Source organism: Mesitornis unicolor, unplaced genomic scaffold, assembly GCF_000695765.1.
Source record: "Mesitornis unicolor isolate BGI_N332 unplaced genomic scaffold, ASM69576v1 scaffold1283, whole genome shotgun sequence".
NCBI classification, from domain to species: domain Eukaryota; kingdom Metazoa; phylum Chordata; class Aves; order Mesitornithiformes; family Mesitornithidae; genus Mesitornis; species Mesitornis unicolor.
The window spans coordinates 43,210-69,854 of record NW_010173798.1 but is presented as its reverse complement, the minus strand read 5'-3'; the positions used below and the strand labels follow the sequence as shown (position 1 = coordinate 69,854).

The window sequence follows — 26,645 nt, the reverse complement described above, 5'->3', positions numbered from 1 at the left end:
GAACCGCTCCTGGTGTGGTAAATTATTGCTGAGGTGCAGGCCAATTCCTAACACCCTGTTCATGCAAGGCTTCTGAAATTGAGAGATGGTAAATGCTGGGCAAATTAAAATAAGGAATTGTGTATACTGGAACTTGGACATCTGTCTGTATTCCATTTTTTTGGTGAGCAAATACCTGATGTGCACACGTAAATGAGATACTTACATAGACTTTGCTAGAACCTTAGTATCTACTTATTAGATTTCTTGATCACCAGGAGAGCTAACCTTTCTGCGAGTTATGATGCCAGTTAGTGCTTGCTGTAATGGCAATGAGTTTGACTTGGTTGCTTATTTTGTCAGCATTATTTAATAGGTATGTAAACGCAAGTTTTCTATGGGTTGTTACATGTAACGTAAATTCAAGAAACAAATTTATAAATTTTCTGGGATACAGTTAAGAAAATTGTTAACTATTGCAGTAATGTCATTTTCACTGGGTGAAAAGAACCAGTTTTTAGGTATTTGGTAGTTGTGTCAGTTTGACATTAATTTTCACTGTGGTTATTTTTAGCAGTGGTTTGAAATTAAATGAAGTACAAACTCTGCTCCTGCAGAAAAATCTGTGTTTGTCAAAATTGCACTTGTGGCTCGTGGGCAAACTGCTCATAGAGCTGCAGAGATCTTTCTCTCTCTCTCTCTCTCTCTCTCTTTTTTTTTTTTTTGATTTCAATATATGTATGGATCTCCAAACTTAGTTATTTGTGTTTTTATTTAAAATGTGCCTGGTGCTCACTTAGGTATGTAGTGTGATCTAGGAAGGGTTCAGGTGCTTTCCTCCTGAGGCTCTTGCTCTTTGTGGAAATGCTAGGCATTGATACAGACATAGTACACTTTGAATGTAACATCTTTTTTTAGTGTTTAATACCTGCAGAATTCATGGAGGAAGTGAATTTCAAAAGGACTTCATAGAATCACAGAATGCTTTGTGTTGGAAGGGACCTTAAAGATCATCCAGTCCAATCCCCTGCCATGGGCAGGGACACCTCCCACCAAACCAGGTTACCCAAAGCCCTGTCCAGCCTGGCCTTGAACACTTCCAGGAAGAGGGCATCCACAACTTCCCTGGGCTACCTGTGCCAGTGTCTCATTACTCTGAGAGTAGAGAATTTCTTCCTGATACTGAATCTAAATCTACCCTATTTCCATTTGAAACCATTCCCCCTTGTCCTATCACTGTATGCCCTTGTAAAAACTCCCTCCCCAGCTTTCTTGTAGGACCCCTTCAGGAACTGGAAGGCCACAATAAGGTCTCCCTGGAGTCTGCTCTTCTCCAGGCTGAACAACCCCAACTCTCTCAGGCTGATGAGGAGCCCTTCGGTGGACTTGGTGTAGAGGAGAATTCTGGTGCAGAGGAATATTCTGATGAGTTGGTAGGTCAAACCAGGCAAGTGCCCCTGAGGTATAGTCTAGTTTCTTGTGATACAGAAATAGAATTTCTTCCAGTTTTTCTGCATGCCTAGCATAGAATTTTAGTGTAAGTTTGTATATACCCAGCATGGCTTATCAAAAAAAGATAAACAGAGTAAAAGAAATAGTATGTGAGTTGTCCTCAGGCACTGAAGATGAGTGTAGGGGTGTCTGGTTGCAAAACATCTGGAATAAAGCCTGTGATATTTTGCTTATTTTATTAAATTGCTATAGATAATTCATTGCTTGACTTCACCAGATTCATTTTCATGTACTGAGGCTTCTAAAGAGTGATGTGCTAGCATGACAGCGTCCAGTTTCCATGACTTGACAGCTTGCTGTGCAAAGGGATAGTATGCCTCACATCAACCCATTTCATGTGGAAAGGAGAGTTTTTGTAATACTGTTGTGAAAGCAAGATAGGAAAAATACTCTTTGTCCTCTGGCGAAACGTAATATATGATAAACATTTTCTTCCTAATAGTTCAAGGAACTTTTTGAAGAGGTTATGTCACATAGGTTTATCAAGAGCCTGTACTCCCTTCTTCCCACAGAAAAGATTGACAGATCTTTCTGGTGTATGGGACTCATGAAGAGTACAAACCACATAAAATACAGGATGCAGTTAGTTCTCTCCCTAGAAATTTGCAAAGGGGTGCAGAACTGGCCTGATAATTTAATTTCTTTTAGTTAAGGTAACACCTTGTCAGTATCTGGCTCTTCGTAGACTGCAAAAATGACATAGAGCAGGTTGTACGGGGCAAAAGAAAGTAAAAGTTGGGGATAACGGCAGACAGGATTGCGTTGGGTTCAGCTTTAAAAATCCAGAAGATTCTACTGAGGTCAGACAGCATGGAAGAAGAACTTGCTAGTAAGAGGAAATAAATGCGTTCTGAAGGCTCCCATTCATTCATATTTGTTTGTCTGCTCAGCACAGAATGGTGTGACATTAGAGGTGTGTATAATGATGAAGTTGGAGGATGACGAGGCTCTACTCCCATCCACATTGAAGCTTTTAGGAAGTCTTCAATCTGATGTATGTAATTGTTGTCTTCCTGTAGGTATTGCTTTTCTTGTCTAGTTTTTTTTTTCCTTGCATCTCTGTAACTTGTTTTTCCGATCAGTGAAGAGAGAGCTTCAAAGTTCACATAGTAGAACTGCTGCAGTATAAATAAAGTGCGGTTAAAAGTATTGATGGTTATTGAAACTAGCATAAATGTTTCACCATGGTTTAGAGAATGTATCTTCACCTCTTTATAACCCTAGAATTTTTTTGGGTAAAGATATGGTTGTTATTGTTAAAAGTATAAATTCTTCGTTTTTAAAAATGTTATCTAGTTTGTTAGTCACATATGTGTGGAGAAAGGAAATGTTAATCTGTCATGTGTAATAAAGTAGCAGAAGCAGATAATATTTGAAATTTGGATTGGAACTGGAGTTTATTTTGAATTAAATGGAAAATATTTATTTCATGCTTCTAAATGAGGATTTAATTTAAATTAAATTAGTTCATCTTTTTAGAATTACTCCTGAATAGGAAATTTGAAACATACTTCAGTTGATGGTTGGTTTTCTCTGACTTTGATTAATCACTTCCAAAGTAAGCGCAGGATCAGTACAGTAATTTCATAATTACACACGAGTAAGTTAACTTGAAAGGAAGTTTGATCTTGGTTAGTTTCATGTAATGCTCTGTATCTTTTCAGATTCAGATTCTTAGAAGTGCTAGTCTGAAAAAACTACCATACCACGATACTACCCATTTGTTTGCAAGATGCTTCTATAGGGAAATGTTTGACCTGGGAAGATTATTTTTCAAAGATTCTGAAGCAGTAAATAGAGGCTGAAGGAAGCCACAAAACTGATGGAAGGGTTCTTGATGGCTCGAGTGAGCGTTGCATCAAGCCCTACATCTGTAAGCATTGTTCAAGATGGTTTGATAGATCTGTTCATGTGGGTAAAGCCAGGGATGGATTCAACAGCCCTAGCGCGGCATAGCTTAATGTTATTCTCTGCTGCTCAGCTGGCTGCTTTCTCTCTGGACAAATGTTAAACACAAACAAACCTTCACCAAAAAGCTCATTCAGAAGTTTTAAATCACTATAGATCTGCTCGTTTTGGATGTTGGTAGAACTGTGAACAAAGATCAAAAACTATTTTGCAATTTGAGGATAATCAAGAAAATTTTATTTGAAATAGGCAATTGGTTGTAAAGCATCAAGATGCATTAAAACTAGAATCACAGTTTTAATGTTACAGTGCTTTTTTATTAATTAACTTTACTGACATTCTTATTGGAATCAATTCAGCATACAGTGATGTGTACAAATGATGGAAGGGCTTTCTCAATATCTTTTTAACTTACGCTATGGACTTGGAAAATTATTCCGCAAGGTGATTATGCACTGACTTACGAGAACTCCTTTTGCTAAAAATTCTGCAATGCTCTGCAGGGTGTTGTAAAATATACCACAGACTTCAAAACTTCTGTGTGAAGAGTTATATATGTTTACTACAGCTGCTTCTGTTTCTTTTTATTTCTATCATCTTTCAGGTTCCAGGATTAACAAAATATACCAGGTTAATTTTTATTCAGAGGTCTGGCAGCTAGCTTAATTGAAGAGCAGGGAATTTGTGTATTGATTTTAATTTTAGTAGGTCTACTTGGATTTTTGTATGTGACTAGTGTCTTGTTAAGCCGAAAAGGAGCTCAGTAAATGATTTTAAGAGGGTCTTGGAAGCTTGAATCAACGTGTGTTTATTGAAGTGAATTATATGTTCGTTTTTTCCTTAAACTTTGACATGTTTTCTGTCAGTGTAGCTAGTTGACTTGGAGGAAGTGCTTTAGAGAGACTTGACTACTATATTGCCACATTCTTAACACATTATTACACTTTTAAAAAGTAAAAGTGTGTTTACTTGAGTTTTAGTTAAAGGGATATTTGATTTTTTTTTTTTTTTTTAAATCATGGGGGAGAAAACCACAATCAGATTAGGAGGAAAATACTAAACTTCTATTGCTACTTACCATAAGATTTTTAAATGCTTTAAGTCTATACTGGTTGTTTACTTTGTACAAAAAAAAAAATCTAAAAAAAAAATGCTTAGATTGACAGGAAGGTAAAATTTGGACTGGAGAAAGCTTATTAAGATTGTATGTACCCTGTTTCTGTCTTAGTATTATATTGCTTTAAAATGTACACACGGTCACTTTTAAAGAGGATGATGCATATTTATTGGAAGAAATTTATTTAAAAGGAAAGGTTACCAATCAGTCTAAATTTGTTTCAGTTAAAACTTGATGGTCTAAAGACAACTTATAATCCTCTTCTTGTTGTAAGGTATTGTCAAATTTGTAGTAGTATCAGTTAAAAGTTTATGGAAACTCTGTTTTAAGGTGGTTTAAAATAGAACTAAATCTTTAATTTGTATTTGATGGCACCTGTTTTCATTTTGTTTCCCCGGCAACACCAGTGGTATCAAAAATTGCCTGTAGACCACCCTGGTTTTAGAGAAGAATGAAACCAGCCTGGCTTTTTCATTTCAGCCTCTTATTTTCCTGACTAAATGCTTAAATGAAATTTTTGCACACAATCAGCAGTTTGTGAACTAACTCCAATGTTTTGGGTGGGCAGTTTCTTATTTTTCTGTTAGAATTTCTGTATTAATGCCAGTTTGTGGTGCTACTTTATTTTAAAAGTGCATTGAGAGTCTATAGGATGTACTTTTGTTATCCCCTGGCAGAAAAAACTGTGCGTGAAAGATGGATTGTCTACCTGCAGGCAAGTAGAGTAAAAGTTTATAGTTTTTAGATAGTGTGGTCTATTTTTAAAGCTGTGTGGATCCAAATTTTTGTTCCAGATGCAAGTTCTCATTTTTAGCATTCTCATGGGAAAGAAATAAAGTCAACACAAGTGTTACCTCCAGATTTCTGCTTTCTTCTGTGCCTCTTTACCATGTATGAGAATTCGCATTGATTATGGATTATACATGCAGTGTTCCAAACACCTCAGATCTTAATGCATTATCAGTTTCTAGTTTGTGTTTCAGAAAAGCAAACATGGACATTGTTCTAGGAAATCATGCCTGTACTACCTGCCTATCTGAAAAACTGTGCTTTACCAACAAAAGTCTCCTCTGCAAAGTATATTCCCAAACTCCATGCTCTACTCTTGATGGTGGAAACAAAAAAAAGTTGGTGTTCTGTTGAAGTAAATCAGAGCTAACAAGAGAAATTCTGATTTATAGTGAGAATTACAGAAACACTGGAGAGTCTGGGAAGTTTCAGGTGTGTTACGTTTTCTGCCCCAAAAATTTAGTTTTGGAAGATAATGACATGATTCCTTCTCAGAAAAGACTATTTTAGTGGAGATGGAAATCGAGGGAACCTGTGAAGGCCCCAGTGGTGCTTCCCAATGTCCTGGTGCCATGAGTGCAGGCTTGGCAATAGAGATGGCAGTCGCATATTCTCTCTGCTGCTGCTCCTTTTTTTTTCCCATTCTCCGAATGTTTACATAGGTAAATGTAAACCAGGTAGCATTAGCACGCACAAGATTTATGGGCAAGCTGACATGCGTGTGTTGAAATAGTCACCTGTCTCCACCAGGGTGTTTCTGAAGAAATGTGGTAATTGTGAACTCTGAGGCTGGGACAGAGGGCACGTCTGCACTGGGCAGGTCCCTACAGACACAAGTGAGCTTTGCCCGCACTGTCCTCCTTTTATTTTTTCCCAGGAGATCCTCCAGAGCAACAGTGCGTGCACTTGAAATACTTTATTTCTTCTTGTCAGACGAGGGAAGAATGTTACTGTCTTGCTGTTTGCTTGTTTCTCTGATTAGTACAACTCATTTGTGCAAACTGTATTTTTTGATGCTCAGAAGCAGTAAGAATTTGAATTTGGGGATGAAAATGAACATGTGTAAGTTCCCAACTTTTAAAACAAAATAAAAGAAGAGCTTTAATGAACGCAGTGTTGTTAAACAGTGAGATTAATTGAATTGTGTGGGGAAATCAGTACAAAGTTTCTTAAAAGTTGATCCCTCTTGCATCTGTGCAAATTGTCCTATATAAATGATGACTCTGGAGCAACTTGGTGTGATGCCACTTTCTTGGTGTGAAGGCATGTAGAGTATGAAGAAGCCAGAAGGTTCTTGCTAGACTGGATGTACTACAGTAAGTTGATGGTGCTAGAGAAAGGTGTTAGTGCTGTAGCCCTGGATGAGCAGCGGGACAGGTTAAAAGCCGAAGGTCCTGTGTGCCTGGCTGGGTGTTGAAAAGCTGATGGGTGCCCTGATAGCCGTGCTCTCCAAGGGCAGTACGTGACTTGGCTCCAGCTCAGCAGCACACTGCGCTAGTGTGCTGCTGTATCCAGAGTAACATGCCCGGCCTCTGAGCTCACTCATGTTCACCTCTCTGTGTAAAAAATACCTGCAGTTTCGGGCTGTGGTTCATAGCCCTTAATACTGGGTTCATTCCCAGTGCCTGTCTGAGCGTGGACACAGGAGTGCGTTGCTCTGAGTGGCTGAGGTGTACACTGCAGTGTTTGTGCTGCTGCCTTGTTGGCTCTGTGCCGCTTGGGGTTAGATCAGGATTTGTTTCAGCATAAAGGTAGCTGATACAAAAGTTAACCTATTGAATTTCTTTCTTTAAATGAACTTACTGGAGGAGAGTGTGTATTCTGTTGCAGTGTTTCTGATCTGGCATTACGATTCCTAAAGCTGCTTTAGCATTGTCTGAAAGGAGCTTTGATAAAAATCAACTGGATTAATGTGCCCATAGCACGGCTGCACAGCACAAGCATGACTGTAATACTGACAAACACATCTGTGCTGGGTGTGTTTTATCTGTCTTAATAGCAGGGATGTTGTGGTAGAACAGCAGTATGGGACAACTGGCCAGTGGTCCTGGACAAGCGTACACCATGAGTGCAGAAAATAGGTATTGCCGTGGCCTCCTTTCATTGCAGCTGTACCAGAACCGCACAGTCACACCTTCAGTTGCAGCTGTTGTCAGCCAGGTTGTTCTGAAAACTTGCACAAAATGGCTGTAACTTCAGACAAAAATTCTCAGTTTGAACTGTATAAAGAGAAACTTAAAATACTTCCTAAAGGAACAAACAAAGAACAACTTTCAGAAAAACTGTTGAGAAAATAATCACAAACTTTAAACAACGTTGCTACCTTTTTCTTCCAACTTAACGAAGGTGTAACATTTGATCAGCTCAGCTTGCTGCCGTGGAAGAGAATGCTCCTAAGCTGTGTCAGCATTTTTGCACCAGTTTAAGGCTGTCAGAGGAGCCCTGGAGGAGCTGGAATCACATGGTGGGAAGAGTCACTCCCTTTTCTGTGGCAAGGCACTGTTACATCAGCACAGCTGAACATCAGCACAACTGTATCACGTCAGCTGTGCTGACATGGCTGGTTTTTCAACAGCGCTGTAAATGGTTTCACTGATAGATATTAAAAAAAAAAAGACTTTCTGGAGAAAGAAATTTACCTTTTTGTGCATGAACATAAAGGTCTGCAGGTAGAGGATTTGTTGAGCATCTACTCCCAAGAAGCCAGCCTGTCTTTCTGTCTATCTTGAAATGTTTTAGAGGTACAGATTACTATTTTTAAAGATTCCCAGAGATACCAAACGGCCCAGCGTATTGGGTTTTTGATGTACCTGAGCTCTCAATGGTACTGACTTCCACACAAATGGAAAAATTACATGCTTGTATTTACATTATTCAGAGAGTTGGATAGAAAAATCTAAAAACTTTGGGAAGAAGGGCTCTAATTTATTTTTTGAAATTCGCCAGTCATTTTAATTGAAAGCCTTTTGTGTTCCCTGCCCCATCAAAGAAACTAGGAGGAGATAAACTACATTCTTGTAGTCTAAGTTTAATCCCACCCATTATTTCTAAATCATGCAGAACGTTTCAGTTACTTAACAACACATCTTTCACTGCTCACAAATGCTGTTCTCATTAGATTTGCTTTTGCACGTTTACTCATAGACTTTGATTTATTCAAGAAGGTGTCAAAGCAGGCTGTTGCCCTTTCACATTAGATTTGTTGTATATTTTTATGTCTGTTCTTCTTAAAACATGATGCAGTTAGAAGCATCCCCTTTGCGTCAAAACTATATCTGTTTCTGATTCATGTGCATCTTGGAAGTGTTTTGATGGTAGATTAAGTCATCTCTGTGATCATTATTTTTTGCATCTATGGCTGACAGGTGATTTAAAGAAGACTGGCCTGGTTTGGGGCATGCTTTGCTTTCAGCAAATGGTGTAATACAAATCAATGTCCTCATATTTGAAGGAAAAAAAAAAAAGGACAGCAGTATTGGGTGCCCTTGGGGGTTATTAACACTAACATTACCTTATGTACAGATACGCAGGAAAGAAAGTTTTAATGCAAACAGTTTCCTGCCTCATTTTTGTTTCCTTTTTCTTATCACATCTTCCTTCATAAATATTTTAACATAACTGCAAAGCAAGGCTAAAATTGCATTTCCAAATAATAGTGTTTGAACTGTGATGTTAACTTCATTATGACTCTGTATTTCTTACCTCATATCCTAGACAATCCTTACAGGTATAGATTTTTATATAGCACATATTGGCTTCCTGGGGCAACTTGAGCTTGTTGGCTGGCTTTTTTAGAGTTTGTTCTTGGTGTCTTAGTACTTTGTTCTTAGGGATGTAGTGAGTGGGTATAATGTTTGTTTTCGTAAGCCACTAAGTGCCATACATGTCCTCCAGGTATTGTTTCATGCACAGAGTGTATTCTTTTTCCACTGCTGTTTATTAATCTACTTAGGTTGTTACCTTGATTATTTACCTGTATTCAGAAAATAAAAATGTGGTCGTCTCAGCTTTTTTCCAGACCTCAAGGGACTTATTTTCCTTATATTAATGTTTACTGTTAATGGAAGAAAAAGGTCTACAGCGAATGTCATAATTATGTTTTTAACACAGTGAACTCAAACAGATATCAGAAGAGACGTCATGAATAGGTGGAGACTGGCAACCCTGGCAATTACACAGTAGCTTTTTTTTTTTTTCCTCTTAAAACGTTACTGGGATCAGAAGGCTTTCTTGATGCATATTCCTGAAATAAGCAATTTCACACTCTAGAACTTGGGAATCTTCGCCTTTTTTTGGTTTCCTTTGACAATTTTATGTTTTTATTGATAACTTGCAGAGTGACTTTAAAGGCAGTAAACCGGATTATTAGGGCACAGGACACCAAATCTGGAGGTAAATGCAACCACTGAAAACATCTTCCTTTCTGTTTAAATTGGAAAAGTGTTACCAAGGCTGAGCTGCTGTAGTAGATTCACAAGATGAGGTGACTTCTGCATTATTCCCTTCACTAGCTTCTGTTTTGCTTTCGTGTTATGAATTGAAAGCTCTAACATTTTGTCATAACTGTGGCCAAGATGGCCTTTAATAAATAAATAAACACACAAATTAAATGCTATTTAATTATTTATGTTTCAGTACTTATTTGTAAACACTCGGAGAATTTTAGTATTAAGTTTGTAAGAGCTCTGCTAGGCTTCTGATGTTGAGATGGCTGCCTCTGGTTGCTGTTGAGACTTCAGAATTTATTAACAAATAAAGATTATCATCTGCGAGAGAAATTTGTTCTACAGAGTAAAATGTTACGTTTCCAATGCCTTTGCAGTTCAGCTGGTGATGGTTTGAATTATGACACCCAGTCCTGTGCCTTAGGGCTTGCAATTCTGTAACTTTTTTCAGATGCATCAACTAAGCATTGCCTAATTTTGTTATGAAATTGAAAGAAAAGTTGTTCAATAATTCTGACTAAGTTGTGCTGCTACCATATGTTTCTGATAAAATATTGGTAATATGATAAGAATTTGAAAGGCTTGTGTGATTACTGGTTTCGAATAACCATTCCAATGACAGTCAACCAAAGGTGACTTCTCTTCCCTTGAGAGAGTCATTTAAAGTATGGGGTGTTAAGTCCAAATGGCAGAGAAATCTGCTACTGGGTGGCATGCGAAGGTAAGGCATGTTGGTTTCGGATTATATTCTTCATGGAAACTATGGTGTATTTATGAGAAGTTCTGCATTTTAATTTCTTCAATTTATCACGAAGTTTATTTATAATTTAATTAAGGAAATTAGTTTAGTGTTCACTACTGAAATGAAGGTGACTACTTGTTATAGGCAATTAAAATATGTATTCTTACTTTTTTGGCTTTAATCAGTATTTTTAATACATAGAAGAGTGGTTCTCAAAGAAAGGTTTTGTGTCCTTTGGCAGGTGTGGGATGCATTCTGCGAGTGGAGGATGTTAGGTGGCCCTGTTGCAAGCCAGAGCGATGCTTGGCTGGTCCCCCACTGTAAGTTAAGGCCAAACTTTAATGCTTAGTCTGTGTTGTTAAGGGCAGGCAAGATCTTCTCAGAATGTTGTCTTTTTCCTCTATTTCCACATTTTTTCCTCTCTTTCACCTCCCGTCTTATCCCTGGTGCTTTGGCTAGGAAAAGGCGAGCTCTCCAGCAGGCAGGAGAGAAAGGGTAAGTACAGCCAGAAGGGTGAAGCTTGGCAAAGTCTCCTTGAGGGACTGCAGTTCCATTTCACACACCTGCTCTTTCTCCACGTCTGTGAAAACTGTGTGTGGGGATTTGGTTGAACTCAATTTTTGGTCTTCAATAGTTTGCCTATTAGAGGAAGAGGACATACTGCACCTGACTCTAGTTTGGTATTTTTTATGACTTAGCTGCAACTCTAGTGAAGATGAGAACCTTCACTGAGGGAATCTCTGCTTTCAGATTTTTCAGTATTGTTTGTTACACCTGCATTTTGTTGTCTCTGCGTGCCAGCTTCCTAAGGAGAAAAAAACCTACCAGTGGCTATGAGGTCAGGCTGTGCATGTTAGTAGCTAATGGGATGGTAGGTTGTAAGAACACGCCTTTCCTTAACTGCTGTATCTTGTGCTCATGTACTTTAGAGTTATGCTTCATCTCTGATACGGACAGCCTTGATAGGGAAATATATGCAACTCTTGTTCAGAGGCAGAGCAATGAATTTGAAAAAAACTTGCTCCAGAAGATAAACAGATGGTCAGGAGCCTCAGGATTTTCAGACAAAAATGAGCATTGTATTCTCCATAATTCATTCCCCGTGGTCACAAGCTGCTTCCAAACATGTGGAAACCTGCCTCTGTTGAGTGAAGGTGAAAAAAACAATGCATTTTTATTTTTACTGACACGTGTGTATATCTGGAGTTAGTTCTTTGAGAGATACATGGATTTTATATATACATTTATCTGTCTCTCACTATCTATAATCAAAGAACTCACGTGTGTGTGTGTGTGTGTGTGTATGGAGCTAGGTTTTTTATATACAGGAATATGTATTTATGGATATACCTCTCACAGAGAACTCCATATATGTACACACACACAGAGTCACGTGAGTTCTTTGATTATATATATTTGCAAATAATGCCCTGTTACAGCTGGATATTTTCAGGCAGTCAAAAAGTGCAGATTTGTTTAATAATTTCTTTTGATCTCTATATTTACAAACACTCAGAAAGCACTATTTGTTCAATAACTTTCATGATGTTTTCTTGCTGACCACACAAGCCTGAACTGTTGGTCTCTATGTAGCTCTACATGAAATATTGATTCCTAGGAACTATGATAAACTTAAATCTTCATCTGATAGTAAACTGAGCCTCTGTCAGTCTTATTGCTAAGGATGGGTGCCTCGTGATTGCTAAAGTAGTGTGTAGAAAATGTTTGTTCTTTACATGGGTCTTGTTATGCATTTCTGACATTAATTGGATGTCAAATATGTCCTATGGAGCAGAAGTCATCAGAGCTCTTAGTTAATCATTCTGTGTTTATATGTACTGCTAGGCAGATGGACGTGAAAACATTTTAACTGAATAAATTTATCCTGAATTTATCCTAACTAAAACTTCTGCTGCTCTTTTCAAGATCTGCCTTTTAGTTTACTCTGTGCTTGAATTTTAACTCAAGAAACTGAATTATATTTGTCTTTTCTCTTTTTGTGGTTCCCTTCTAAATCATTGCTTGTGTCAGTCCAATATACTAAGATGTGACAGCCTGGCAGTCTGTAACAGGCGTATTCACACTCCGCTTTTTTAGTTTCCTGCGTGTAAAGGAAGGGTGGAGGAATCTCACAGCTCCTTTTCGTTTTGTATGTCAGCAGATTCAGGATTCTCTATGGAGTTTGCTACTCCTTAAAATACAGGCCAGCTCAAAATAAGTGAAATTTTCTTGATTTTCTTCATGTGAATGCTTTTTATCCTGGTTAGGTAGGTGGTTTAATCATGGCATTCCTAGCTATGTTTTTCTGTTCCCTTTGGCTTGTGAAGGCTTATTCCCTTCTTCAGTGGGCATATCCATTTATGGATATGGATAATTCACTGGATGCTGGGCTTGCTGGGGATCTTGGTTATGCAGTGCCTGGGGCTATGCCACAGGCAAGGCCCTTTGGGGTATGTTGTGCTGTTTTTGAGTCATTGCTTCAGAACATCACCCCACGTAGCCCCTTTTAAGGAGCCAAGAGAAACTGAGGAGGAATAATCAAGATCTCACCCTCTATGCTTTCTGATCTTGCTGTCTGTTCTTGAGAAACCTTTGCTTTACCCCTTGCACTTGGTGCTTTCAGGCTGAGTGCTGTGTCTTCTACCTGAAGTCTGAGCCAGTGGAGTCTTCAGCAGTTTTCCAGATTTGGAAGATTGCTGTCTTCCAATTCAGTTGCTCTCATTTCTGATTTGAAATAGATTTGGGTGCACTTTGCAGCCTGGTGTTAGGCTAAGTGGTGTAGAGGCAGAGGGAAAACATCAGCTCTAAATACAGTGACAAAGACAGTTCCAGAAAAATTTAAGTACTAACAGAGATGTGGAGTTTGTAGGTACCATCATGGCACTCTTAATGCTAAGCCTTATGGCAGCCTTGTTTGGTATGAGCATATTGCTTTGGTCTGGATGAATGGACTGTATGTCTGGAATTCGCATCAGCACTGTGCTAGCTCTGACAGTACCTCTGAGACTTGGGTTGCCTGGTATAGCTTCAGTCTTCATCCTGTTCTAACCAGATGATGATACCATCATCCGCATCTCATGATTCATGTCAGAAACTTTTGATGTAAGAACTCCTCTGTGGCCTGAGGACATTATATGGACTTACGACCAAGACGAGCAATCTCCTTAGAGGGATCACTTTCTCCCAGATGAGGGTCGGTCTCCTGTGGAACACTGACAAAGGAAAGATGCAAGAAGTCGAGGGAAATTCAAGTCCCTATGAAGCTGTTTGTCCATTATTCTCAATTTTTATCTTTTCATCCCAGGTATATACAGCAGTGCAATATTTTTCATGAGCGGCTTCTGACAGTTTCAGAAAAATTTGCATCTGGTACAAAGTTTTGAGAGTTATGCTTTGAGATTGAGACCTTCCAAAGGAAGTCTTTTTCCCTTGGAAATTCACAGGAAGTAACAATTTTCCCTATTCCATGTCAAGCTTTTTCTTTGGGATTTTTATCACTTGTGTTACTCTTCCACTTATTGGCTCCCATGAAGTACTGGTTTTCTACAGTCATGCTGTGTTTGACTGCTAGGAGCCCTATTCAGCTAGGAAGTGTGCTGGAGTATACTTAAGGTATTTAAAAGCCATCTGGATTTGGTCCTGGGCAACCAGCTTTAGGTGTCCCTGCTTGAGCAGGGAGGTCGGACAAGATGACTTCCAGAGGTCCCTTCTAGTCTCAACCACTCTGAGACTCTGAGATATCCCTCAGAAATTCTTTCAGGTCTGTGGTCATTTGCTTCCATCTGGACCTTTTAATACTGAATCTTTCTTTTTGGTGACTTTGGATTCACAGAAGAACACAGCAGTTTGGTTAATGTTGTGACTCTGTGCAGACTTTTATTGGGCTTAGGTTATTGTTTTCTTAAGTTGGGAAGCTAACCAGCTGATATTTTTTTTTTCTAAATTGCTTGCATCCCTCAGCTAACATTATAGACGTCAGGCATGCAGAGGTGAGATCTTCAGCATTTTCAAAGCGTGCCTTTCTTAGGTCTGCGAAGCCCTCACTTGGTAATTCCATCTGTGTGCTGTAGAATACTGTGCCATTCAGAAGCTGTTCAAGTGGACGAGTCTTGATAAGATGCTCTTTGAGATGCTTTTCATGTGAACTGTGTACTTTACTCGGTGAATAGTTATCATATTGCTAGAAGAGCCAGGAGTATGAATACTGATGTTTCAGTTGAAGGAGAGAGGAAAGGCCATTAACATGTAACTCTGTGGCTGCCATGTCTTGAATAATGTGTGCATTCAAAATTCCTTTCCCTCTTCTGCCTTGAGGTCTTTCTGTATAAACTGAGGACAAGTTGCTAGGAATTAAGGGTATGATGTGACCCATTTATGCAGTATCATCATTTCTAGTCACTGCTTCAACCATTACTATGTTGTTTGCATACTTGAGTGACTGCAACAACCACACTGCTAAACTGTAATTTTTCCAGTAATATAGGCTGTAAATTTTTGTTCCCTAAACTGCATGTGAAGGGATGTTATTTCTGTGTGTACCTCCGGTAATAGGGCTTTGCTTTCAACTGTTGTTTTTTTTTGCTGTTGCTTTTTGTTTTTTCCCTCTGCAGTGTCAGTCATTGTAGGGAAGCAACGATTCATGACTTTGAATGGAACAAAATCCAATAGTTTAAACCAGACCCTAAGAGAAATTTAGAAAATGTGATTAATAAGTGAGTGTTTGAACGGGGCAGTACTACACAAACAAAACCTATAAAATTTTGTCAGTGTTGCAATAAAATATTGCAGATTAAATAATTAGGGAAACTTTGTGATGCTTGCTTTTTATCTCTCTGTCTGTCTGTCTATCTATCTATCTTTTTATTTATATTGTCCCTTTAGGTTTGTTTAAAACTTGGTTTAAGCAAGGAAAAGCCAGTTCACACTCTTTTAGATCTTGTAGCTCAGTGTCTGTGTCTTTGTTCTGCTATGAGCTTTTGTCTTAATTACGTAAAGACTTTTTTTTTTCTATGTCCTTGCTCCTGCAGAGTGATATCATGTACATGCAACTGAGCAGTTTATCTGCATGACTTCTGTGTAATTTCTCTAGGGTGTGCAGATATTTAGAAGATGGTGACCAAGTCTGGAGGACATTGAATTATCATTAGATACCATTAGTATAATGGCGTCTAATTAGCGTGGATTGCATTCTGCTCCTGTTTCCTGTTTGTTAAAAGCTGAGCAGATGATGTTGGGACAAATAGAGATGGGTAGAAAACGTTGAGATGATACAAATAATAACAAACGTGCATAATTCAATGTGTTATAGAATAAACAACTAATGGGGCTACTGTTTTATAATACCTATTACATGTTACTCTAGCAGTTGATGCTGCTGTTGGAGAGGTGGAAAACTTCTGAAGAGAAGATGCCAAATCCAGACACAGTTAGAAAGAATACTGCTGACAGATTTGCAGGCAGTTACGCTAAGTCTAAACTGACGTTTTATGTAGTAGCATAGATTTTAATTCTCATTTCATAGCTAGTGTTTCTGTCAGAAAAGATTCAGGCCTTGATCACTACTAAGACATTAACAAAGAGGTCTTGTTTATTTGCTTCTTGGAGATAAGCCTGAGGATTTTCCTGCCCCTCTGGAGCCAGTTTCTCTGCGTTATAGGTAAAGGTTATTGTATGGCTAATTACATGACAGTTCAGAATGATTTAAGAATACAAATGTTATTGCAGAAATAGAAGAGGCTTAGACCATTATTATTTTTAGGTTCACTAAATCTCCAGTGCTGTTTTTCCTTTTTACTGCATTAGGTTCAAATGAGCAGGCTTGAAAACATTAGTTAGCCACTGGGGATATTAAAAATGAGGTGGGAACGACATTGTTTGTACTTCTTAGAATATTAAAAATGTGTTTTTATAAACTGAGTGGAGAAAGAGGAAACAACAGACACTTCTGGTGAGTCTGTTGGTATTGGTCACCTCAGGGTGGGAAAGAGATGGCTTTTAAATTAGTCCAGTTCAATGTGAGAAATGTAGAAGGCATGCAGAAAAAGGTAGTTTTTAGCTTCAGTTCTGCGTTTGATGTTAGTCAAAATGTAATTCAAGCAGTTGTGTTCTGTAGCCACTGTATGACCTACCCAGAGGCAATCAGCCCTCCTTTTTTAATTTTTTTTTTTTTTAAGCTAATTGGCCCATGTTTAGCTTACTAAATGTCATCTGGACTCAGTAAAAGGCAAGTGACCTGTGTTGAATTAGTGTAATTGTAATATAAACAGAACATCTCATAGTTTTGGTTTTATACAGGAAAAGAGAAAGTTGGAGAGATTTTTCAGTTTGATAAATAAAACTGAAGATACAGAGAGCCAACTTTGGCTTACAGTTAATTTTACCTTTTTGCTGTCTTCTTTTAAGAAAATAATAATTGGCATTTCAATTTGTCTGTATGTTTTCACTTTGGAGTATTTTTCCTTCTGGAAGAATTTTCCTTAGGATGTGTGTTGTGCCAGTTACTAAATCATGACCAAGCATTACCAATTCTGGTTTCATCAGACACCAGTACCATTTCAGGAAGATAATTTCTTTTTGATCTCCCTGGCCTGTCCAGAATTGGGTATATTGTTTGACCTCTGTCATTTGGTAGGGTTACTTTTGAGTGCCATGATGTAGTTCGTATTTTTTGATTATTGTTTCAGAAAGCAATGGTTACATCTACCAAGATAACAAAGTGCCATAAAGAACTGAACTCCCAATTCCAGTGGTAGATAAACTTTAATCTAGCAATGAAATTAAGGGGCTGCAATGTAAATTACATTTTAATGAAGCTGTTAGGGAGGATATTGGAAATACTGTTGGTATAGTGCTGGAAATACTGTTCTCTGTATGTACCCAGTAGGTGGGAGATCAGCACTGTTGAGTCTCATATTCTCTCAGTACCGTGGGTGTCAGTGGAGCAGAGACAGGAAAAGTTGTTTTCCTTCTTTGCTTGAAGGTAGACAGAGCTTTAAGATGTAGGAACTTAATACTCAATTACTCCTTCATAGACTAGAAGATCACTTCTGTAATTAATGAGACATATCAATTAGTTCGGTGGGTTGTAAGCATTTAATGTCTGGAACGTGGTAATCTGTCACTTTAATTATAGTTCTTAGTTAGAACACTGCAAGTGAATGGGTCTTTTCCTTGTGCTGAGGGTTTGCTTTCACTGTAACTTATTGCCATTGTAAATGGTGAAATAGGAAGCAGTAAACACTGTTGTGAGCACTGTTCCTTTCTGTTTCGTGTTTCTGCTGTTAACCATAATCATTCTGTTTCTGTACCTAATCTGCCTAAACATTGTCGTTTTTGGTTTTTTGGTTTTTTTTGTTTTTTTTTTTAAACTACCAAAGTGACCTTTGGACACCACAGTCACTGTAGGTTTTTAAATTCACAGTGTGCAGATTGTTTATCTAGGAAGACTCTATTCTGGTTGACATGAATAGATTACATTTCTGTTTTCTTTTGTGCTACCTGTAACATCTTGAAGTATTGACTCATAAATGTAAGTCCTTACATAATCCAGAGGTAGAGGAGCTGTTGCAGGGAGAGAGCAAAACCTGTGGAGGATGCACATGGAGTTTCATTTCATTTTCTCTCATCTCTTTTTAATGTATTCTTCCAATCAATTTTCAGGTTAGACATGGGGAAAATACTATGTCTCCTGACACTGTGATTTGCGTGAATACAGGGCAAATGGGGAGGTGGTGGTGGTGTAAAAGATCTTTGAAACACATGCCCAAATTTTGATCATACAGTTTTGAACTTGTGCTTGTCTATAGTTTTTGGTGGAATACAATGACAGATTCTAGATCTTCTCAGGTCGTTTATTGGAAACTTGCCTACTCTGTAACCTGAGTATTCTTTGTTGAAATTTAAACTCATTAGCTCTTGTTCTTCTGTTCTTTATAGACTTGAAAAAAAGAGTATTGTCTTCCCCTCTGAAGTGGTCTTTAGCATGTTGGAGACTGTTACCCTGTTTCTTACAATAGTCACCTCCTCTGTAGACTAAGCAGTCTGAATTAATTCCATCTTTCCTTGCAGGTTGTGTTTTTCAAATATCTTATAGTTGCTCTCTTTTGAACCATCTTCAGTTGGTTCATATCTCTGAAAATGCATTGCCTAAAACTGAACACAGTACTGCTGCTGGAGGTCTAGTGTACCCTGAATAAAGAATAACTACTGCATTATTTCTTGAGTGCCTTCTGTCATTATTACTGCGTGTGGTTATGGCAAAGGTTTCACATTTAATGCTCAGTGACTTTACTACAGCTTTTTCTCACAAATATAAGTTATTCACTCCTTGACTCTCTTATTAGTAAATATAATTGCAAATGCGGTTTTTCCACTTCATGTCTCAGTGAATGTTAATGTATTTCTGGACGTAATCACTGCCTCATTTCTGAAACTGCAGAAAATACTGTGGGAAGGAGGGAGATTTTATTGTCAAAGGATTTTATTGTCAAAATTGGGAATTTTCATGGAGGGAAAGTAAGTTTCTTAGTCTGGGTAACAGAATTGGACCCTTGCAGGCATTATATGTCTATGAATTTTCAAGATAGTACTGAATCAGAAGTAAAAGAAACTATGGTGAAAGGAGACTGAATTAATCAAAAGAATGTTCTTTGGATTCAGCCTTGTAGTGTACACTTTCAGAACCATTTCCTTGTTTTGTAACTGAAAAGAAACTACTTCTTCAAGTTTAATGCTGAGAAAGTTGTTCAGGTTCAAGGCTCTTTTATGTTTTAGATTTCTCAGATTCTGTGGAAGGGAGGATTTAAAAGGTAGCAGAACGCTTCTATCTGAGAGAGGTACCAACATTCATGGAGACACCTTCTTCCTCTCTTGATTCCTGAACACCTGTGTGGCTGGGTAATGCCCTTTAGGCAGCGAGTGGCCTCATTCTTCAGCAAAGATCTGCCCTAATGTCAAATTTCGTCCCAGAGACTCTTAAATGTGGATGGAGTTCCCGGAAGGTTATGGTAGACCCTCGAATTGGCTGGTGCTCTGAAGTGGCCCCACCTCTCTGTCATGGTTATTTCCTCACAAAAAGGAGGTGTTGCCTGTTACTATCAAAAGGAAAATTTCTCCTGTACAACTAAGTTTAAAAGTAACTTCTTTTCCATGTCTGCGTCAAGTAAGAATTGAATTGGAAGGTTAAACTACTACTTCAGGTACTTCTTTCAGTCTTAAGAGAGCTTTATATCTGTTTCTTTTTTCTACCTTGAAAGGAACTCCACAAAACTGTCCCCCCACCCCCAATCTTTAAAAATACCCACGTGTGCATACACGTGTGCACCCTTCTTCCTCCTCCTGCTAAGTGTATCTTGCTCACCCAATGCTGAGTCTGAGGGTGTTTTTCAAATCAGCAACCATGAATTAATTTGTGGCTTATTTAGGTTTTTCTTTTGGTGAATGAAATTGTTGGAAACAGTGTCCCAGATGTTGTATGAATGCTGCAGTTCCTTTCAGGTGTTTGAAACTCTTGTGCGTGTTTGTAAGAACCTGCTGACTGTCGTCGTTTTGTGGCCCTCCTCTGGACCTGCTCCAAGTGCTCCATGTCCTCCTTGTGTTGAGGGCCCCAGAACTGGGTGCAGTAAAGTTGAATGGCAGAATTTGTGCTGAAGAGTTTGGTTCAGAAAATCAAAATAGCTCTATTGAATTAGATAGAAAAACTCAAAATACTCCATTTTGACGTAGGAGATGCAACGTTGGGACAAGATAATAGCCAAGAAGCCTACAGGCAAGAGTCGTGAAGAGTTCCCTGAATCATAGGGAGTGATTTAACTATGCTGGAAGAAAGCCTGGAGAAATACTGATAGGTCTGCTGGACTTGAAGGGAGAGGAAGAAGAAATAAGCAAGCAAAAGAAGGCCACTGCAGATAAACAGATAAAGTTGTTTCTTTGCTTATGACTCCATCAGCGCATTTGTTGAGTTGCTTCCAGGTTTCTTTGGATAGTAAAAGTGATGACTTGTGAGAGATCAAGAAACTTTCAAAGCCGAGAAAAAAACAAAAAATCTCTGGATAAATTGGTAAATGAACTGGCAGTAGGACAGCATGCTGAGGTGATATTTCTGGGAAAAGATTGGTGGTAATCAGGATTTTTATTGCTCATCTGAAAGAAGGACTTGATAACGAACAGACATATGCAGATGACATGATCCTTTTAGATGAGTTTGCAGGAGGAGCCTGCTCTTTGTCTTGCTATTTGGATAGCAGCCAGTGCAATAAATTCTGCCTTTTAAATATACCCGTGCAGATTTGACTTAAAATATGGCAGAACTTTGAGGTTAGTGATGGGATTTAGAAAAAGGAGTTATATATGTAGGCTTGTTTAAAACCAATTAAAAAACCCTCAAACAAACTGTAGCCTTAGAATGCCAACTTCTTCAAGTTGTTGTCACAGTACGTATTATCTGTAATATTCCTTTGAAATTTAAAGCATTTTTTTAAAGGAAGTATCATAGAATCATAGAATATCTCAAGTGCGAAGGGACCCGTAAGGATCATCCCACCTTGAGTATAAAGAGTAAGTTCAGAGGTGAATCTGGAGGCACAGTTCTGCTTTGTGATGGTGCTAACAAGGCAAGGGTTGATTGTGTTCAGTAGATTCACAATTGCTCTTACTATTGCAAAATGTTTGAGATTGGTATCTTTACACTCTTGACCTATTGTAACGCTGTCAAAATGTTATGAACTTACTAGCAATAATAAATATACAGGTCAATATAAACGGCTTATCTTTCAGTAACCCATTTTTGCTGTTAATGGAAAGAATAATCACATGATTAGGTATCTTTTCTCTGTGTTTATTACTTTATTACTTTACATCTTAAGTGCATCATACTTTGCTTTGAACAGCAAAGGTCATCGTTCCAGAGGGAAACTTGTGACAGTGAGTGGCTATTAAACCACTGCAAACAGTTATGGCTTGGTTTTTTTTTCCTTTTCTGTTCTAGTGTTTTATTGTAATTTTTTTAAATGCTCATGGTGTTAATAAGTGAGGTATCTGTCATTTTATCCTAAAATGATTTGGATGTCATTCTTATTGCGTATAGTATTGTGTATGTGAGTTAATCAGTAATTTAACTAAAGAACTATCGAAGTGAGCACAGTAGAATTGCACGTGTTAAATGTCACATATATTTCCTTTCGTTAGGATTAAAAATTCTGTATGAATTGTTTGTTCAGACGTTTTTTGGACTAAATCTCCACTTATCCTTTCCTGAATTTAGGCCTGTGTTGATAATTGTAGTGGTGCTCCGCTGGGAGCATGAGAGGCAGGTGTGTGCAACTTGTTTTTCAGATGGCATTTCCAAACATTTTTCTTTTAATAATTCATTATTAAAGTCAACTGAAAAACTTTAATGAACATTTCTTTTCCCCCTAAATTGGTAACAGCTTCTTCAATATTTTAGCTTAAACCAAAAATCCATTTTAGCTAAGATATGGGAGAAGCAGTTATCCACTGGGTGCCTGGATCAGTCTGGAGTATTTACTCACTGAACATATCTTCAGTAAATGCTTTTTAGGACACACAGTTTCAAAAAAATGCTAGTGGTAAATTAAGAGGATGAAGCTTATTTGACAGGTTTTGCATTTCTCTAGTCTTTAATTCAGGGTAAACTGTTCAGCTTTCCCTGTGCAAAATTGAAATGAATGCTCTGTTTTAGTGTGTTTATTTAAGCCACTTGTGTGCCACAGGTACATGAGGTATGAGACAGGGAGTGAAAATGAAGGAAATAGCCCTGCATGGGCCTTTGGATGCATCGTTTTGATTTGAGTGATTCCTTCTTGATCTCTGTAGTCCATGTTGCTCTTGGTACTGAGACAGGTAAAGAGCAGCACTTACACCAACCCCCCTCCCAGCCCCCCAAAAAAGAAAGCTCTAGTTGGATGAGTGAGAATTGGTGTGTGACTTAGAAGCCAATTTTTTCTTTCTGAAAAAAAAGACTGAAAATCGGTATTGGCTGCTTCAGCAGAAGTCGTATTTAACACAGAAAGATAATTAAGCTCTTCAAACATTTTGAATTGCACATTTGGATTCCAGTTAGGGGTTTTAACAAACTCAGGGGATATTGAGGTTATCCTTGGATCAGATATCTAATAGATGTCTGATGGAGCCAGACCCACTTGTAATTGTGTAAAAAAAATTAAGTACAACAGATCTTCCTGAACTTCTGTGTTTGTGAATGGGAGGAGGAAGCTGGTGATTTTTAGGGTGCTTCTAACAATTAAATTCATTATCCCCACTGAAACAGATCCTGAACTGTCTTCCTTGTCTTTAAGCACAAGGTGTTGTTCAGTAACTTTGTTTCCAAACCCCTAACTGACCAACCAAAACCTCCACAAAGCAAAACCAATGCGGAACCTGCTAGTATCTTGCCTGTCTTGTCCATGCTGGTGTTTCATTTCTAGACAGCTGTTGAGTTCTGTAATTGAATAATTTGTTGTTTCAATAGCCTTTTTGAAGGCCATTCAAGAAGGGAAGGAAGTCCTATGACATCTATTACAAAGAAGAGAAAAATGTGTCTTTCAGCTGATTCTTTGTTTCTAAAGCTAACAAAAAGTTACAGTATTCAGTATTCGATCACCTAGCCTTAACTAGGATATTGTACTCTAAAATGTATTACTGAGTTTAAATAACCTTGGAGTTTGTTTTCTGCAGCAGATTGATAAACTAAATAGTTTTACTGTGGTGTCTTTTATCCTTACCCTCTTTCTGAATAGGTTTCTCTCTGTAGATTGTAGCAATGGAGCTTTGTAGCATGAAAACTTTAAAATTGCCACAATACAAACATCTCTGTTGTCTCCTTCAGTAGCGTTCATGATACTGGGCAAATAATTTTGATTTCCTGCAGTTTATTACAAGTAATTTATTTAAATTAAGCAGTAGAGATAAGTTATTCCAGGAGCTAAAACCCAGAAGACATTTTACCTCTATCAGATTACTGTTGATCATTTAATGTGTTCGTGGGCTGTGTGAAATACAGATGCATTACCCTGACTGACAGGAAGAGTAAGCTGCCAGGATTTTCTGATTAAGAAATTCCAAATGCAGTATACGAGAGTCTCATTTTTCTTTTGGTGTTTCCTAATTCATCTGATTACATTTTCACACCAATAAAACTGTCCATAAAAGAGCCTTCACAAAAAAAATGTTTTCAGCCTGGATGTTATTAAAGTGCTAGGCCCTTTAAGAATAATAAAAAGAAAACCATGTGCTGACTTGCGCAGTTCTGCTCTCATTTGAGACCTGGTCCAGTATTCACATTAACCATAACTGCTGGTTATTGGGCAGGTAAGTGTGTCCAGGCAACAGTTCTGGTGGAAACTGTGTTAGATGCCCAGTGCCCAGTTCAGAAATGGCCACTGAAAGCTGCCCCAGATGATGTGTCTTACCTCCGCATCCTTTGTCACGTATGTCCTGTAATTCACCTCAGCAGGGTACAGCACTTGCCTCAGAGCAATGTATGAAAGCTGATTCAAAGCAGAGAGTGGGGCTCAAGGTTCAGAGATGGAAGGGCCGGTACAGGACAAATTTGGAATGTGCTCTCTATTACAGGTGAAGATAGACAAACACTGATGAAGCTACCGTGGTCCCTAAGGCCTGAGTTCTGATGTTTGGCAGCTTGGAGTTACTTTATTAATTTTTTTTTAAAGGATGACTGAATGGTTAAAACTGAAGACTGAGTCAGACAGCTTGGCTGTGTATTTGATGTGTTACTCGAGTAAGACTTGTCAGTCTGCCTCAGATCCGTAGGAAAATGTGGAAGGTGATGTTGAAGGTGGGAGAAAAGAATTAGCCCCAGCTCTTCTGTGGTGTGTCAGAGCCTGCCCCCTCTGTTGAACAATTTCCTTCTAAGGTTTCCTGCAGTTGTTACTTCCAGTTCAGCCCTTGTAACGGAGTGGATGTTAGCTTATGTTCAGTGCTAGCTGGTGCTGGTGTTTTGCTTTGTTTTTTCTTTTAAGCAACTGTTGCCTAACGCTGGCTGGATGAGCATTGGCGTCAGCCCTACTGTGAGAGCTGAACTAACACCAATAGCTGTGGGGAAAAAAATTAGATAAAACTGCAAGTGGAGTGTAAGCAAAAAATTACTACAGGTAATAGTTTGGGAGAATTGGTAAGATGGAAGAAGCATGAAAAAACCATATCTCTTAGGTTTCCTTCTTCCCTTGGCACCCATGGAACAGAGCGACTGAAGCAGCTTAGTTTTGTTTTAAAATAGGACAGAGTTCTTCTAGGATGGAATAGATGTATTTGACAAGAAAGGGGAGCAAAAATGAGGAATAAGTTCCTGTCAGATAAGCATTTTGGTTTTACTCCTGGAGATTTGGGACCAACTTTATAATTCTCCAGTGATTGCTTTGCAAGCTTCTTGGAAAGAAACAGAAGTAGCTGGAAGCTAAATCATAAGAGTGTTTTGAAAGAGAGAGGGAGCTTAACTTTTACGCAGATAAATATGCAAGCCAAAAGGAGGAAGCAGAGGGGGAAGATGGAATGGAAAAGCAGTGTTTTCAGGCTGGTTCATGAAAGGGAGTGCTGAAAGCTGAGGGAGAGGTACACACTAGCAAGTGCATGGACGAAGCGTTTGGAATAAGTAGTCTTTGTGTGTTTTCTTGTATTACAAAAACACATCTAATTTTTTTTTTTCAGCTAACACAGCTTGTGTCGCATACCAAGATTTAAAAAAGCATTACATACATATGCGTGCTTCTGAAGTGGGTATTTTGAACAAACACACAAAGCATAAATGTGGATTTAGGACTGTAACTAGCTCTTGAATATCTCCTTTTGTGAGTTATATTGCCTGCCATAAAAGAATGATTCATGAATCATCTCTTTCTTCTCATTGTCCTTTGTGAATTATAAAGAAGTCACTTCTTTGCTGTGGTTCTTAATTGCTGTGTAGTTGATTAAAATAATTGGCAAAGGCAAATACTTTCCCCAGAACACTGGAGCTGAGCAGGACTCTGAAACTAAGCTTTGCTTACCTGCTGAGAGACAGGTCAATGTTTATTATCAAACAGGAGGAACACGTTTTGACACCACATAAACTGAAGTTACGAGCCTTCTGTTACAGCCGTGTGTTTTCAATAGCTACTGCAGAGCTAGCTGTTAAGAGGAGCTGAAGATAAGATTAAAAGTCATCAGTTCAAAGTTCAGAGGAGATCATTACCTTCAAGGACAGAAACGGCCACTGCTTTATACCAGAAGCATTTTACTTGCAATACAAGATTGTCAGTACAGTGAAGTAGGTAGAGCGAATTACAGGGTAACAGGGTACCACGTTTCCTGTCTGAGTTCATATACCGGTTTGGCAGAGCTGCCCACTGAAAATATAAAGCTATTGGAGTGTGCATCTTTATTAAACAAAATAGCCAGGTCTCTCCTAGTAATTCTTGCATTAAGCAGATAATGGAATGAGTTCTGTAAATGTTAAAGTATTTTAATTAAAGCAAACTATTCAGTACTGAATAACTTCCACTAAAATTATAGTAAGCAGATTTTGCATAACTTTGCATGGGTTATGCTTTCCTTCAGTGCAGGATCAGAATTTTAGAATGAGGGTTTGAACAAGTTAAACCAACTTTCAAGGTTAGCTCCCTCTCCCTTCTCTGATGTTTCAAAGTTCTGGTGCCTCTACTATGTTAACAGTGTGCATAATCTCTCATTTCAGTTTTTTCCCCTTTGAGTACGTATTTCTGCCTATACTTGTAGAAAAACACATGAAGAATTTTTATTCCCGCTTTGGAAAATGTGGTTGAATTGAACATGGGTTTAGAAGAAAATGGTAGCTTATTATTTCTGTCACTAGACCTAGCTCTGAATAATGTCTTGTGTAATCTTAAGCAATGATACTGAATGCATTTGAGATACTACATAAGAAGTTAAAAATTCTTTCAGAATTATACTGCTGTTTTCCCCTGCCGCCCTACATGTCTAAATCTATAATTAGAGGAAAACCTGGAAAAAAATCATAAAGAAAATTGTATAATATATATAGTCTTATAGGACAAACTTTTTTTATATAGCATGAATCTTTTTCCTAGTTGAAAAATCTGTCTGCATGTGGTTCTGGACCATGTGAAATTTCTGCTATATAGGTAAAATGCTGCCTTTCCAA

At 38.2% G+C, this 26,645-nt stretch overlaps 1 protein-coding gene across 1 annotated transcript in view; it reads left to right on the top strand.

Annotated features, from left to right (window-relative positions):
- Positions 1–26,645, top strand: part of STK3 (serine/threonine kinase 3) — a gene marked incomplete at both ends in the record, with an annotated part of 75,225 nt that overhangs the window by 26,070 nt on the left and 22,510 nt on the right. The window lies entirely within an intron of this gene.